Source organism: Equus asinus, chromosome 13 (assembly GCF_041296235.1).
Source record: "Equus asinus isolate D_3611 breed Donkey chromosome 13, EquAss-T2T_v2, whole genome shotgun sequence".
Lineage (NCBI taxonomy): Eukaryota > Metazoa > Chordata > Mammalia > Perissodactyla > Equidae > Equus > Equus asinus.
This window is the reverse complement of record NC_091802.1, coordinates 57,541,150-57,553,952: the sequence shown is the minus strand read 5'-3', so window position 1 is coordinate 57,553,952 and position 12,803 is coordinate 57,541,150. Positions and strand designations below refer to the sequence as shown.

At 53.0% G+C, this 12,803-nt stretch overlaps 1 long non-coding RNA gene across 1 annotated transcript in view; it reads right to left on the bottom strand.

Moving 5' to 3' along the window:
• The window catches only part of LOC139040085 (uncharacterized), a 40,390-nt gene extending 28,100 nt beyond the window's left edge, over nt 1-12,290 (bottom strand). Inside the window, exon 1 of the long non-coding RNA XR_011493955.1 lies at nt 12,080-12,290. This is a non-coding gene — a long non-coding RNA (uncharacterized lncRNA). The remainder of the gene's footprint in view (nt 1-12,079) is intronic.
• Nucleotides 12,291-12,803: the final 513 nt, after the last annotated feature.

Genomic DNA, 12,803 nt, shown 5'->3' with positions numbered 1-12,803 from the left:
TAAATAAATAAAATGTTTGGTTCAGAAGTTGCTCATATATAATAATTTAACTTTTTTAATACCAAAGAAAGGCCAATAAACACATGAAAAGATGCTCAATATCATTAATAGTCAGAGAGAGGAAACAAAAACCACAATGAGATACAACTACACAGACACTAGAATGACTAAAATTGAAAGACTGATAATTCCAAGTGTTGACAAGGATGTGGAGCAACTGCAACTCTCATGCATCGCTGGCAGGAATGTAAAATGATACAGCTGTGTTGGAAAACTACCTGGCGGCTTCTTATAAAGCTAAACTTGTATTTATCACCTGACCCAGAAATCTCAGTCCGACATATTTGCCCAAGAGAAATGAAAACATGTGTCCACACCAAGATCTTAACAAGAATGCTCATGGAGCTTTATTTATATAGCCAGCTAGAAACATGCAGATGTCTATTATGCAGTGAAGAGATCAACAAAGTGAGGCACATCCATACACTGAAGATTGCTCCACAGTGAAAAAGGAAAGAACTCCTGGTACATGAAACAGCATGGATGAATCTCATAAGCATCATGCTAAATGAAAGAAGCCAGAGGTAGCTTCATACACAAAAGATAGCGTGTCCTATGATTCAATTCATATGAAAATTCTAGAGGAGACAAAACTACTGGGACAGCAAGCAGATCAGTACTGTCCGTGGGGAAGGGAGGGAATGTCCCCGAAGGGGCTCAAGGGAAGTCTTGGGGTAATGTAAATCTTCTACATCTTGATTGTGGCAGTGGTTACATAGGTATATACATATTTTTATACGTATTATTTATATACATATTATTTTTGTTTTTTTAAGACTATTTTTAGGGAAGTTTTAGGTTCACAGCAAGATTGAGAGGAAGGTGCAGAGATTTCCCATGCACCCCCTGCCTCCACACCGGCACAGCCTGCCTTACCACCAACATCCCGCACCAGAGTGGCACATTTGTTACAAATAATGAACCTTTGACACGTCATTATCACCCCAAGTCCATAGTTAACGTTAGGGTTCACTCTTGGTGCTGCACATTCTATGAGTTTGCACAACTGTGTAATGATGCACGTCCACCACGATGGTGTCACACAGAACAGCTTCAGCGCCCTGAAGGTGCTCTGTGCTCCCCTTACTCCTCCCTCCCCCCAACCCCTGATCTTCCTATCTCCATAGTTCTGCCTTTTCCAGAATGTCATATGATTGGAGTTACACAGTCTGTAGCCTTTTCAGATTGGCTTCTTTCACTTAGTGATATGACTTTAATGTTCCTCCATGTCCTTTCATGGCTTGATAGCTCATTTCTTTTGAAGGCTGAATAATACTCTGTTGTCTGATGGACCGCACTTTGTTTATTCATTTACCTAGTGAAGGATATCTTTATTGCCTCCAAGTTTTGAAAATTAAGAATAAAATTGCAATAAACATGTGTGTGCAGGTTTTTGTGCAAATGTGAGTTTTCAACTCCTTTGGGTAAATATCAAGGAGCATAACTGCTGCATCGTACGGTAAGAGTATGTTTAGTTTTATAAGAAACCACCAAACTGTCTTCCATGGTGGCTATAATAGCTTGCATTCCCACGAGCAATGAGTGAGCGTTCCTGTTGCCCCACGTCCTTGCCAGCATTTGGTGTTGGTGGTGTTCTAGATTTTGGCCATTCTAACAGGTGTGTAGTGGTATCTCATTGTTCCTTTAATTTGCATTTCCCTGATGACATATGAGGTGAAGCATTTTTTCATACGTTTATTTTCAATCTGTTTATGTTCTCTTCCCGTGGAGTCAGGACATGTCCTTCTCTCAGCACATCAATGTGTAACAATGCATGGAGCGCTGTTAACCAAGAAGGCTCACCCACGCTTCAGTGTGCAGCGTGTTTATTGAAGTTTCATTACACAGACGTGATCGAATGATCTTGGTCTCCAGCACCGCTCTCCAGTGAAGAACCAAGGCTCCTTCTAGGACTGGGCCCAGAAAAGTGCAAAATGAGCCTGGAGAATCTTTTCAGAAAATAAGGCAGTGCTCAAAAAAATGTCAGAAAAGGAGGAAGTGTTCAAAGACCCCACAATGATGCGGTATGTCAAGGGGACCCAGGAGCTAACTGAAAGAGCTCCCAGCGGCCAAAGCAGGGACAATCTGAGCACTGAAATCAATAATGTATTGGATGATAGCCCAAAGTATAAAATAAATATCCATGAGTCTATACCGACATAAATAAAAGATTGACTAAATAAACAAACGGTGGAGAATGGACAAATCCCTCTGCGGAAGAGCTCCAGAGAACGCATGTCGATCCTGCGCCCTCCAGGAGGCGGACCGTAACTCCCTTCGCTTACGTGTGGGCTGTGCACAGTGACTTCCTCCTACAGAGGACACCATGAAAGGGATGAGAAAGGTGACTTTACACGGAGAAACCTGAGAAACCGTCCCAGCCAGGGGACCAAGGCCGTCAGCACCAGCGATGAGTCTTGTTGGCAGCACGGCCCCGTGGTGTGACGTGCTGAGAAGGGCACTTCACCTCCGTGGTCCCCCTCCCTCAAACCCATCACCTCAGTCGAATCGTGAGAAGAATCTCAGACAAATCCAAACTGAGGGGTGCTCCCTAAAGCACCTGACCCGTACTCCTCAGAACGGGCAATGTCATCAAAAACAGGGGAAGACTGAGAAACCGCCACAGCTGGGAGGAGCCTAAGGAGACACGAGGACTAAAGGCGGTGAGGCTTCCTGGATGGGATCCTGGAGCAGAAAAGGACGTTAGGGAGAAACCATGGCAATCTGAATAAAGTACAGACTTTAGTTACCCATGTGTCAACTTTGCTTCATCAATTTTGACAAATGTGCCATACTAACGTTAGGTGTTAATAATAGGGGAAACTGGTTGTTGGGTATATGGGAATTCTGCTATCGGCACATTTTGGGGGTAAATCTAAACCCACTCTAAAATAACAGGTTTATATAAAAAAATAGATGGCACGAGAACAACTCAGGCATCGAGGCATTTGCCTGCGCTGCAGCCCCTCGCCCAGCACGTGCATCTCTCTCTGTCCCCAGCAGAAAGAACTGGAAGGCCACCACCCAGTCCTGCTTTGCCACTTGTCGGCCAAGTCACTTCTCCTCTCCAAGCCCACAATTCCTCATTTTAAAATCCTGGCTAAGAATAGCCAAGTCACTAGATGTTTGTGAGGGCTTGACGAGCTTCAGAGTCCTGCGTGGGAGGCACAGAGGACCACCTGCAATTACCTGGCGTGCTTCTCCGTCATGGCATGTAGTTCCATCCACGGGGAGTTGGCCTCAGAAGTTGCAGGCAGGGCCCAGAAATCTGCCTGTTTAACCAGCATCCCTGAGGTCCCGTGTGGGCCAAGGCTGTCCTTTGGAGGGATGCCCTGCCTACAGGGGAGCCCGTTAGGATTTTGTTATTCTTTTGCCCCTAGTGGTTTTAGGCCTGACCGTGGTCCTTAGGCATTGCTTCTGTCTGTGGGTCTTGCATTAAAGTGGATCTAACCCATCTCCAGGCCTTGTGAAGGGAGCGGCTGGCCAGGGCCAGGTCACAAGACAGCTGTGTGCTTTTGAGCACACAGCCCTGGAAGGGCTGTCACCATGGTGGGAGGCGGGGATGGGGGGAGCTCTGCCCTGTAAAGGCTCCACTGTGGAGTCAAAGACCAAGAGGCGACACTGAACAGAAAGCAGCAGGATACACAGACACACCAAAATGTTACCCGGTCGTCTCCAGGCTGGTGAATTACAGTGCTTTTCTAGAAATACATTCGCATTTATTCTTTTCTGCATTTTCCAAAATTTTCGCAATGAGGATATGTTTCTTTTAAAATAAGACCCCATAACGTGTTTTTTGCTTTCCTTTTTTATATATTAAACTGGAGTAAAGAAAAAGCCTTTTTTACTGCTCGCACCTCTGGGAAAGAATTTCACCTGGGAAACTGAGGACTGAACGGGCAGCTCAAATCTCTGCAACGTTTTAGTTGCATGTCTCTGTCTGTCTGTCTGTCTCACTCCCACACACACCCTACACCTCTCCCAGCAACAGTGCTGGTTAAACACAGGAGCTTCAGGTGGCCGCCCTGCTAAAACCTTTCTCGAAGGAGACGGGGGCCTGTTTTCAATACTTTTCGTGAAATGTGAAGGCCTTTCTTTCACCAGCCTGTGAACATAAACAAATTCAGCTGCATCTTCCCACAGAACATAAACCCGTCACGCAGAGCGGCACCATCGCCCCCCTGCCCACCCTGAGACCGCGTCCCTGTGTCTCCCGGCCAACAGGACAGTTCCCTCAGCAGGTGCACTGTGGACTCCGAGGGCACCCACGGGGAGTGCCACCGGCTCTGAGGACCCCGTCAGAAGGAAAGTCCCCTAGTCAACCAGAATATGTGCATCCCACGGAGCTTCCCGCCTCTTCCCGCCTGGTACCAAGCCTCAGCTGCCTGGGCCCGTTCTCTGCATCTCTAACACCAATGGTTCCCACACTCTGATCACCATCTCCCCAACGGCACTCTGAGACTGTGCCCCCCAAGACACCACCAAGGCAGGAAAACAGCTCTTGGAGCCCCCTTCCCACGTCTGGTTCCCGGACAATATTTCCAATGGCTTTGATGATCATCCTCTCCCGTTCCTGGGGTTCAAAGGCCTAATGAACTTGAACCTCTGAGAAGGTGACACATTTGAGGCCAGGATTACTTCCCAGAGCTACAGAAACCCCAGAGGAAACGGTAAGCCAGCCATGAAGTTATCGTGTCCTCAGAGAGCACCGCTGGGCAGGGGCGGGGGCGGGGAGGGGAGGCCTTGGGGCCCAGACAGAAGGAAGAGCCGATGGTTCGGGTGGGGGAAGACAGCAGAGAAACGGGAGACAACGTTGTTCCTGGGCCATTTCACTCCCTTTTTTTTCTTCTTTTCCCCAAAGCCCCCTGGTACATAGTTGTATATTCTAGTTGTAGCTCCTTCTAGTTGTGGCATGTGGGACGCCACCTCAGCATGGCCTGATGAGCGGTGCCATGTGTGGACCCAGGATCCGAAGCAGTGAAACCCTGGGCCGCTGAATTGCAGCACGCAAATTTAATCACTCGGCCACGGGGCCGGCCCCTTGGCTCCTTTTTAAAAAGTGTGCAAACTTAGGCTGAAAGAGCACTCCGCGGGGCTGAGCTGCAGCCCGGGGAACGGGCGCCCATCCCCGCCGGGCCGGCCTGCCCCTGCTCCTGCGCGTGGACCCGAACGTGGGAGCGCCAAGCGAGGCCTTCCCCATCGCCACCCGAAAAGACCGTGTGCAAGGAGCGATTGTCTGTCGCCGAGATGGAGTATACGATGTGATCCATGGCAAACACCGGAATGGCTAATTCCAAACATTTATTACAATTCTGGAGAGACTTGAAAGCTGCCCCCGCTCTTGATTTTAATAAATGCAGTCCTGAAGCAGCCGCTTATCAAAGTGACACAAATTGTGTGGTAAATAGATTATGGCACAGCTGAAATACTGGAAAATGAGATCAGAAATGCTCCTTCTCTCCCATTTAAAACTCCTCGCAATCCTTCAGCCCGGGTCGCAGCAGCGAGGTGCCCACGGGAAGCGTGGAGGCCCGGGAAGCAGCACCCGCGAGGTCGCTTTTAATCAGCGTCCCCCCTCAGACCCCCCGGCAGCAGCGCAGGGGCAGCCCAGGCACCTCCGCCCGCCTCCTGCTCTGCTCCAGGAATCAGCCCAGCCCGCCTGGCCACCGGGGTGGGGGTGCCCGGGAGGGAGAACGAAGAAACTGCGGCCCCGAGGGTGGAAGGAGACGCTGGCTAGGTGGTTGCGGGCATTGGCCCCCCATCTTTTTTTTTTTTTTGAGGAAGATTAGCCCTGAGCCAACATCTGCTGCCAATTCTCCTCTTTTTGCTGAGGAAGACTGGCCCTGAGCTAACATCTGTGCCCATCTTCCTCTACTTCATATGTGGGACGTCTGCCACAGCATGACGTGCCAAGCGATGCCATGTCCACACCTGGGATCCGAACCGGTGAACCCTGGGCCGCCAAAGCGGAATGTGCGGACTCAACCCGTGCACCACCAGGCCAGCCCCCGCCCCCACCCCCACCCCACATCTTTTGTGTCCATCTACTAGTGAATTCTTACTTCCTCGAGAGGCTGGAGCTCTTGGCTTTTGCCTCTCAATGCTGAGTCTCTTCTCCACCACTCTCCCTCGCTTCTCTCCCACAGACTGAGCACCTACTGTGCGCAGGCGTTGTTCTAAGAGCACACACAGAGGGACACCTACTGCACGCAGGCATTGTGCTAAGGGCACACACAGAGGGACAAGGCAGATGCCCTCAACGGCCGCCAGTCCAGAGTGGGAGGCCAACATGCACATGCGAAACCAGATGGTAGTGCAACCCACGCCAAGCTGGGCCTACCGGACCACAGGAGACCCTGACAGCTGTCCCCTGCTCGGCTGCAGTTGACCCAGCCTCTCAGGACTGACATTCCCTGGCCAGGTGGCCTGCGTGATTGGGCCAGGACCCTGGCCTGCCCAGGATTCCAGGCACCCATGTCCAGGAGGCTCACTCTCCCTCCAAGGACAGAATGACCAGAGGAAGCCCCGTGCACCTGAAAGGGCAAAGAAATGGGGGGACACCTTAAACCCCTGACCCAACTCATGGTTAGAGAGCCCCCAGGGGGCCCCAGGACTCCCTCGGTCCAAATGATCCCCTCCTAAGAGTGTCGAGATTAGAACCAGTCCTGTGGCTGTCACTTAGCACATTGTCAAATGTAAATGTATTACCTTTGGGGAGACATGGAGGCCCCCCTTTGCCCAAGGACGGTGTTGGACGGCTGCCCTGGAGAGACCTCTTGCGCACTTCGCAGGGCCGGTTGAACCAGAACCACAGGAGCAGCGTGGCATTCCAGAACCTCATTGGTAACTAATTGCCGGTGTGACTAGATACACGCTGTATATCAATGCCAATTAATATTCAAATAAAAGCAGGGTGCTGCTATGTACGTGCAGCTCAATCTCCCTATAAGAAGCCTCAATTTTGAGGCAGCCTCCTGCCTGCCCCAGCCTTGGGGGAGGTCGCCCACTTTGCAGCAGCTGCCACCGAGGCAGAGCAGGGGTAAGCGATGGGGCCACTTGGAATGTATTAGCTAGTGACGCTGTGCAACCAGACAGTAACTCGGCCTCCTCTGGGCCGTGCGGCAGCTCCTCCTGGTCTGGGGTAGGCAAGGGGTGACCACTCAGCCTCCTGTTGACATCCTCATCCACCCGCAGCCAGCCTGGGGACACAAGGAGGCCCACACGCTGGTTCACTGGTGGAGAACAGAGCGTGCAGCTTCCACAAGAACGTGCCCAGAGTCTGAGGCCTCTGACGAGTAATTCCTGTTCTGTTTTTTTTAATAGGCATTCAGTTAAGAAGTTAACTAGTTTATATATTTAAACCCAAGTTAATAGATATTAAATTTTATTATTTATTAAATCTTAATAATTCATTAGGATTTTTAAATTAAACATCAAATCGCTAACAAATTAAATTTAAATAATTAAGTCTATTATTAGCAGAGAGGGATTGTCAGGATGGGGGTGGGAGGCAACGGGTTCCAGCAACTATTTTTTTAGGCCAAAGGGCACCGGGTCTGACTGCCTCCGTTTTACAGATGAGAGAGGAAGACTGGGAATCAAAGGAATTGACCTTGGACGCACAGCTGGTACATCTCTGAGCTGGGATTCACACCTGAATCTGTTTGTTTCCTAGATTCCACTCACTTTTGGAATGCACACAACATGTTTACCCCCCAGACATGAGAACAGAATGATTTGTCAGGCTGGAGGAGAGAGAGGATGCAAGCATGTTCATTTTATTGCAGGAAAGGAGGTGTGGAAATGGGAAGGTGCTTTGAGAGGGCAAACCCAGGTTGGGGTTTCTTCCCTGGGGAGGAATGGGAGGGCGCTGAACAGCCGAGGAGGGCGTGAAGTGGAGGCGGGGGGAGCGGACCTGCCGCAACCTCTCTAGCAGCCTGGGACGCGCCAGGGAGCCCACTCCTCTCCAAGCCTGTAGTGGGTGCAACGGTGCCCCCAAGAGATATGTCCACACGCTAACCCCTGGAACTGTGGGTGTGACCTTATTTGGAAAAATGGTCTTTGTAGACATAATTAAGTTAAGGATCTCAGATGAGATCATCTTGGATTATCTGGGTGGGTCCCAAATCCAATGACAAGTGTCCTGACAAGAAACAGAAGAGAAATAGAGAAAAGGCATGAAGCCACGTAAAGACAGAGGCCAAGACTGGAGGGACGCAGCCACGAGCCCGGGGACACCCATGGCCCCCAGATGCTGGGAGAGGCAAGGACCAGTCTCTCCCCTGGAGCCTCTGGAGAGGGTGCGGCCCTGCTGACCCCTGATTTCAGACTTCCGGCCTCCAGAGCCGTGAGAGAAGACATTCCTTGTTGTAAGCCATGCAGTTTACGGTCACTTGTTACAGTCACCACAGGAAACGACTACAATGCCAGAGGAACTCGCCTGTCCCCTCTTTGTGACAATGTCGTGGACGGATACTCGGGCAGGGCCTGCCCTGACCCCTAGTTACGCCAGGCCCTGCCTGTCCCCGCCTCTGCGCTAGGAGTCCACACCTGTGCCGTGAAGGAGGGCAGCAGGGGTACAGTGGACGGGGCTCCTCTTTCCATCACTTGAAGGCCCAGTGACGGCGGGGATGGACGCAGATAAGCTCTGACGTTTCAAAGAGTCTAAATATGAAATCCGATCCTGCAAGGACTTAGGTGGTCATGGTTAATCTAATTATAAGACGATTCTCGGCTTTACAACCAGTTTCTTCTAAATAGAAAGCCCCTTTGTCTATTTCAAGTGCTAATTGATTTGTACCTAGTGCTCCCACGCAGCTTTCACATCTCTGGGAGTGACCCCCCCCGCCCCCCCCCCACCCCGCTGTACTTCTCCCCTGGGGTCCCCTGGGTCTGCCCTCCCAAAGCAGCTTCCCACTTGCTCACATCTTTCCTTCCAATAAAATTAACATATTTGCATCCTCTCTCTCCTCTAGCCTGACGAATCATTCCGTTCTCATATTAGGGGGAGTAAACGTGTTGTGTGTATTCCGAATGATGGATTGGATCTAGGAAATAAACAGATGCGAGTTTGAATCCCAGCTCGACCCACCCCAGTTCAAGCCACATCTGCCCTCTGCCCGGCTCCTCCTCCCAATGTCCTGGTCCCAGCCACAGCCCCAGTCTGTCTCTGCTCCACCCTACCCCGGGGATGCCACTCGCCTGCTCAGAACCTTCGATTTCCCCACTGCCTACCAGACAAAGCACAAACTCAGCCACCCGAAATGTAAGGCCGTCCAAATGTGGCCCAAGCAATACTTCTGGTCTTTTCTCCAGGTACCCCGATGTGGACACTGAGCTCCAGGCACAGCGAAAGCAGTGACATCCTCCAACAGTCGTCCAGCTGCCCCCTTGGAGAGCGCCCTCCCGCCCTGTCCGCTAACGGATGCAGCCCCGCCGTCCTGCAAGTTTCATCTCCAGCGTGACTTCTTCCTCGAAGCCCCTCCAGTCTCTCCCAGAAGGACGTGGGCTCCGTCTCCTCAGACGCTCCCCCAACCCCAGTGGAGTTTGCTTCTGTGGATCCCACTGCACTCAGCGTGTACCGCCTCCACTAGGCCCGTTGGGGCAGAGGCGGCCCAGTGTGGCAGAAAGACCACAGACTTTAGGTCAGAAGACCCAATGCCAACCCGGTCCGGCATTTACCCGCTGCTGCGAGGGCTCCCGTCAGTTACATGCCTCCCTCGGCCTTGGCCGCAGCCTAGCCTGAGTGCCAGCCTGAACCGGAGGCGATCCACTCCTATGCGGCCGCAGAATCCAACCTCCAAATAAAACCTGAAGTGACGGGGACAGACGTGTTCTCCCAGCGTGCCCCACCCAGCTGCACCCACCCCCCACAGAGAGAAGGAGCTCAGCCTGCACCTGTCAGCCTCCCCGCCTCCGCCCCATCTCCCGGGAACTCGGAACTGGAAAGAGGAGGAGAGAGATTCTGGACCAGAGAGATGGGAGGAAAAGAATGGAGTCTTGTTCATGCGCCGGTTCCCCAGCTTCTGTTTGTTGTGGAGGATCCAGGTTACTGGTGAGGTGAAAGGAAAGTACAAAAGAAGCTGGGGTGGAAAAGAGACAGAGAGACAGAGAGACAAGGAGAGAGAGAGATGGAGACACAGAGAGGGAGAGAGAGACAGAGAGAGAATGAGAGAGAGAGAGAGAAGGAGAGAGAAAAGGAAAAACAGAGAGAGAGGGGGGAAAGAGATGGAAAGAATGAGAGAGAGACGGGGAGAGACAGGGAGAGAGAGAGAACTGACTGCTGCTTGGACAGGTGTTGGAGAGACTGGCGTATTGGCCAAGCTTCTCCAGAGAAAGATTGATTTGTAGGAACTGGCCTAGGAGATTGTGGGGCTGATAAGTCTCAGATCTGTGGGGCAGCCTGCCAGGCCTCAGGCAGGAGATGCTGCTGCAGTCTTGAGAATTTCTTCTTGTTAAGGCCTTCAACTGATTGGACAAGGCCCACCCACGTTGTCATGGGAGGTCTCTTTTAAAGTCATCTGATTGCACACGTTAGCCACATCTACAAAATACCTTCACAGCAGCACGAGATTAACATTTGATTTAATCACTGGGTACCACAGCCTGGCCAAGTTGACACAGAAGACTAACTATTGCATTGGTGACTAGAGAACCGGGGAAGAGAGGAGGAGGTTCTGAGAAGCATTTGTTAGGGATTGGGAAGTGGATCCCCTGAAATCCCCCGGGGCTGTCAGATCCAGCCTCTTTGAGTGCCTGGATCCTGGGCCCTGTGGGACCCTGGCTCCTATTCAGGGACCTGCCCTACTTGGAAGAGGGCTGGAGTCAGTGGTCCAGCTCCGTCACCCCCTCTTGGCACCTCAGCCCTCCTGACTCACTGCACCCCCTCACCTCAAGGCTGGTCTTGCAGGTGGCCCAGCTCACGCCTGGACAAAGCCGGAGAGCCAGAGGGAAAAGCCTCCTCTCCTGCACCCGCCTCTGCCACTTCACAAACCTCAGTCTGCAGAGGCTGTTTCGTTCAGGAGGACTGAGTGGGGCATGCAGGCTGCAGCTCAGTGCCCCACAGACCACAGGTCAGGGTGCCAAGGACAGCTCCACCCTCCTCATGCCCTGTACTGCCCCGGGGCTGCAGATCAAGCTGTGAGTAGAGGCAAGGGGTTCCCTTCTTCCCTTGGCTCAGTGGGGACCCGCTGTGCCGTCACTACTGCCTCAAGGAGACATTCACAAGCTCAGAGACGACCCACAGCCTCTACCCCACACCCCTCACCCCCAAATGAAAGTCCAGAGAGCACCATAGTCTGGATTTCCCAACACCCTCTTGCCACTTCCCCCCAAGGAAAGAACCTTCAGGCAGCGTCAGGACTTGACTTGCTCAGACGCAGCATCTCTGACCCCTCCCCTTCCCTCGCCCACTCCGCTCCTCTCCTTGCTATCTCATCGCCTCTGCATGGGCACCCCAGGGTTCCTTTCCCAGTCCAGGGCTGTGTTTGAGACCAGGCTGGGCAGAGCTGGGGAGGACTCTGGCATTATGACAGAGATGCTTAGGAGGCTCATCACCATGGCAACCTGCTGACTGAGCAGGGCGGCAGAGCGGGCCAGGGCTGGGGATCTGCATCCGCCGATCTGTGGGAGTGCGCTGCTGACGACGATTACTTGGGAACTCCTCCTTGGAGGCCCCGGAGGAGGGGCTGCCTTGCCAGTCTGGCTCAGCTTGGGTCTGGTCCTACCCCAGGCAGGATGTGAATTGCATGGCCTCTCAAGATTGGGATCAAGCCGCAGGAGCAAACTCAGATTCTAAGACGACTTGAGTCCCCCAAGAGGGAAAGGGGTTCCCTGCCAGGCTCTGGAACTGCCCCAGCCCCCAAGGAGGCCAGAGGGAAGAGAGAGGCCAGGACAGGCTGCCCTGTCCCACGTCCCGGAAGACAGTCTCCACCCTGACATTTCCTCGCCTGCCTTCCTGCTTAGAGGGAAGGACAAACAGGCTAACAGTTTCCCCCTCCTGCCCACAACACCTCCTTACCTGGGCACTGCCGTTCGCCTGTCAGACGTGGCCAGCCTGATGGCCGCCCGCGTGGCAGGGGCCTGCTCTGCGAGGCCGGGCAGGTGTCAACAGCGCCCCTGTACTTCCACACCCCCAGCCCTCTCGCCTTTGCTCTCTTGGCCCCGATTCCCGTTGGCCCCCCGTCAGGAGCATGGGTTCCTGTTGTGTTAAGGCCTCCGGCTTGTGCTAATTTCCCAGGCAGCCCTGGGACACTCACGCAGTGTCCTCCCACACAGACCTCTGGGCACACGTCTGTCACAGAGGCCGCGGGGAGGAGCGCCACTCACACAGCCCTTCTAAGGCAATCTTGGCTCTGAAGCTCCCTGTTGGTGGCCACAGGCTTTGTCAGAGGGCACCCCAGTGGGGGGCCCTCCCTGCCGCATTCTGCTCCCCACCTTTAACTTTGCACAGGCGTCACCTCCAGCAAACCTCCCACACTCATGAGCTGCATGTGGCTCCAGGAAGGGCAAGGCTTTGGGGTCAGACGGCTCATGTTTGGAATCCCAGTCCTGTCCCTCCATGGCTTTGCCTCTCGGGTCTCAGTTTCCTCATCTGCGAAGAGCGAGAGTGCCAGCGGGTAGCGGCCCCGGCCGCCCCCAGCAGCTTCCACACACGGCTGCGTTTCCGCACACGCCAAGCTGCCTCTGAATGACGCTTCATCCCCTTCTCTCCCCCCGCGCAGGGGCTTTTTGTAGATCGGACT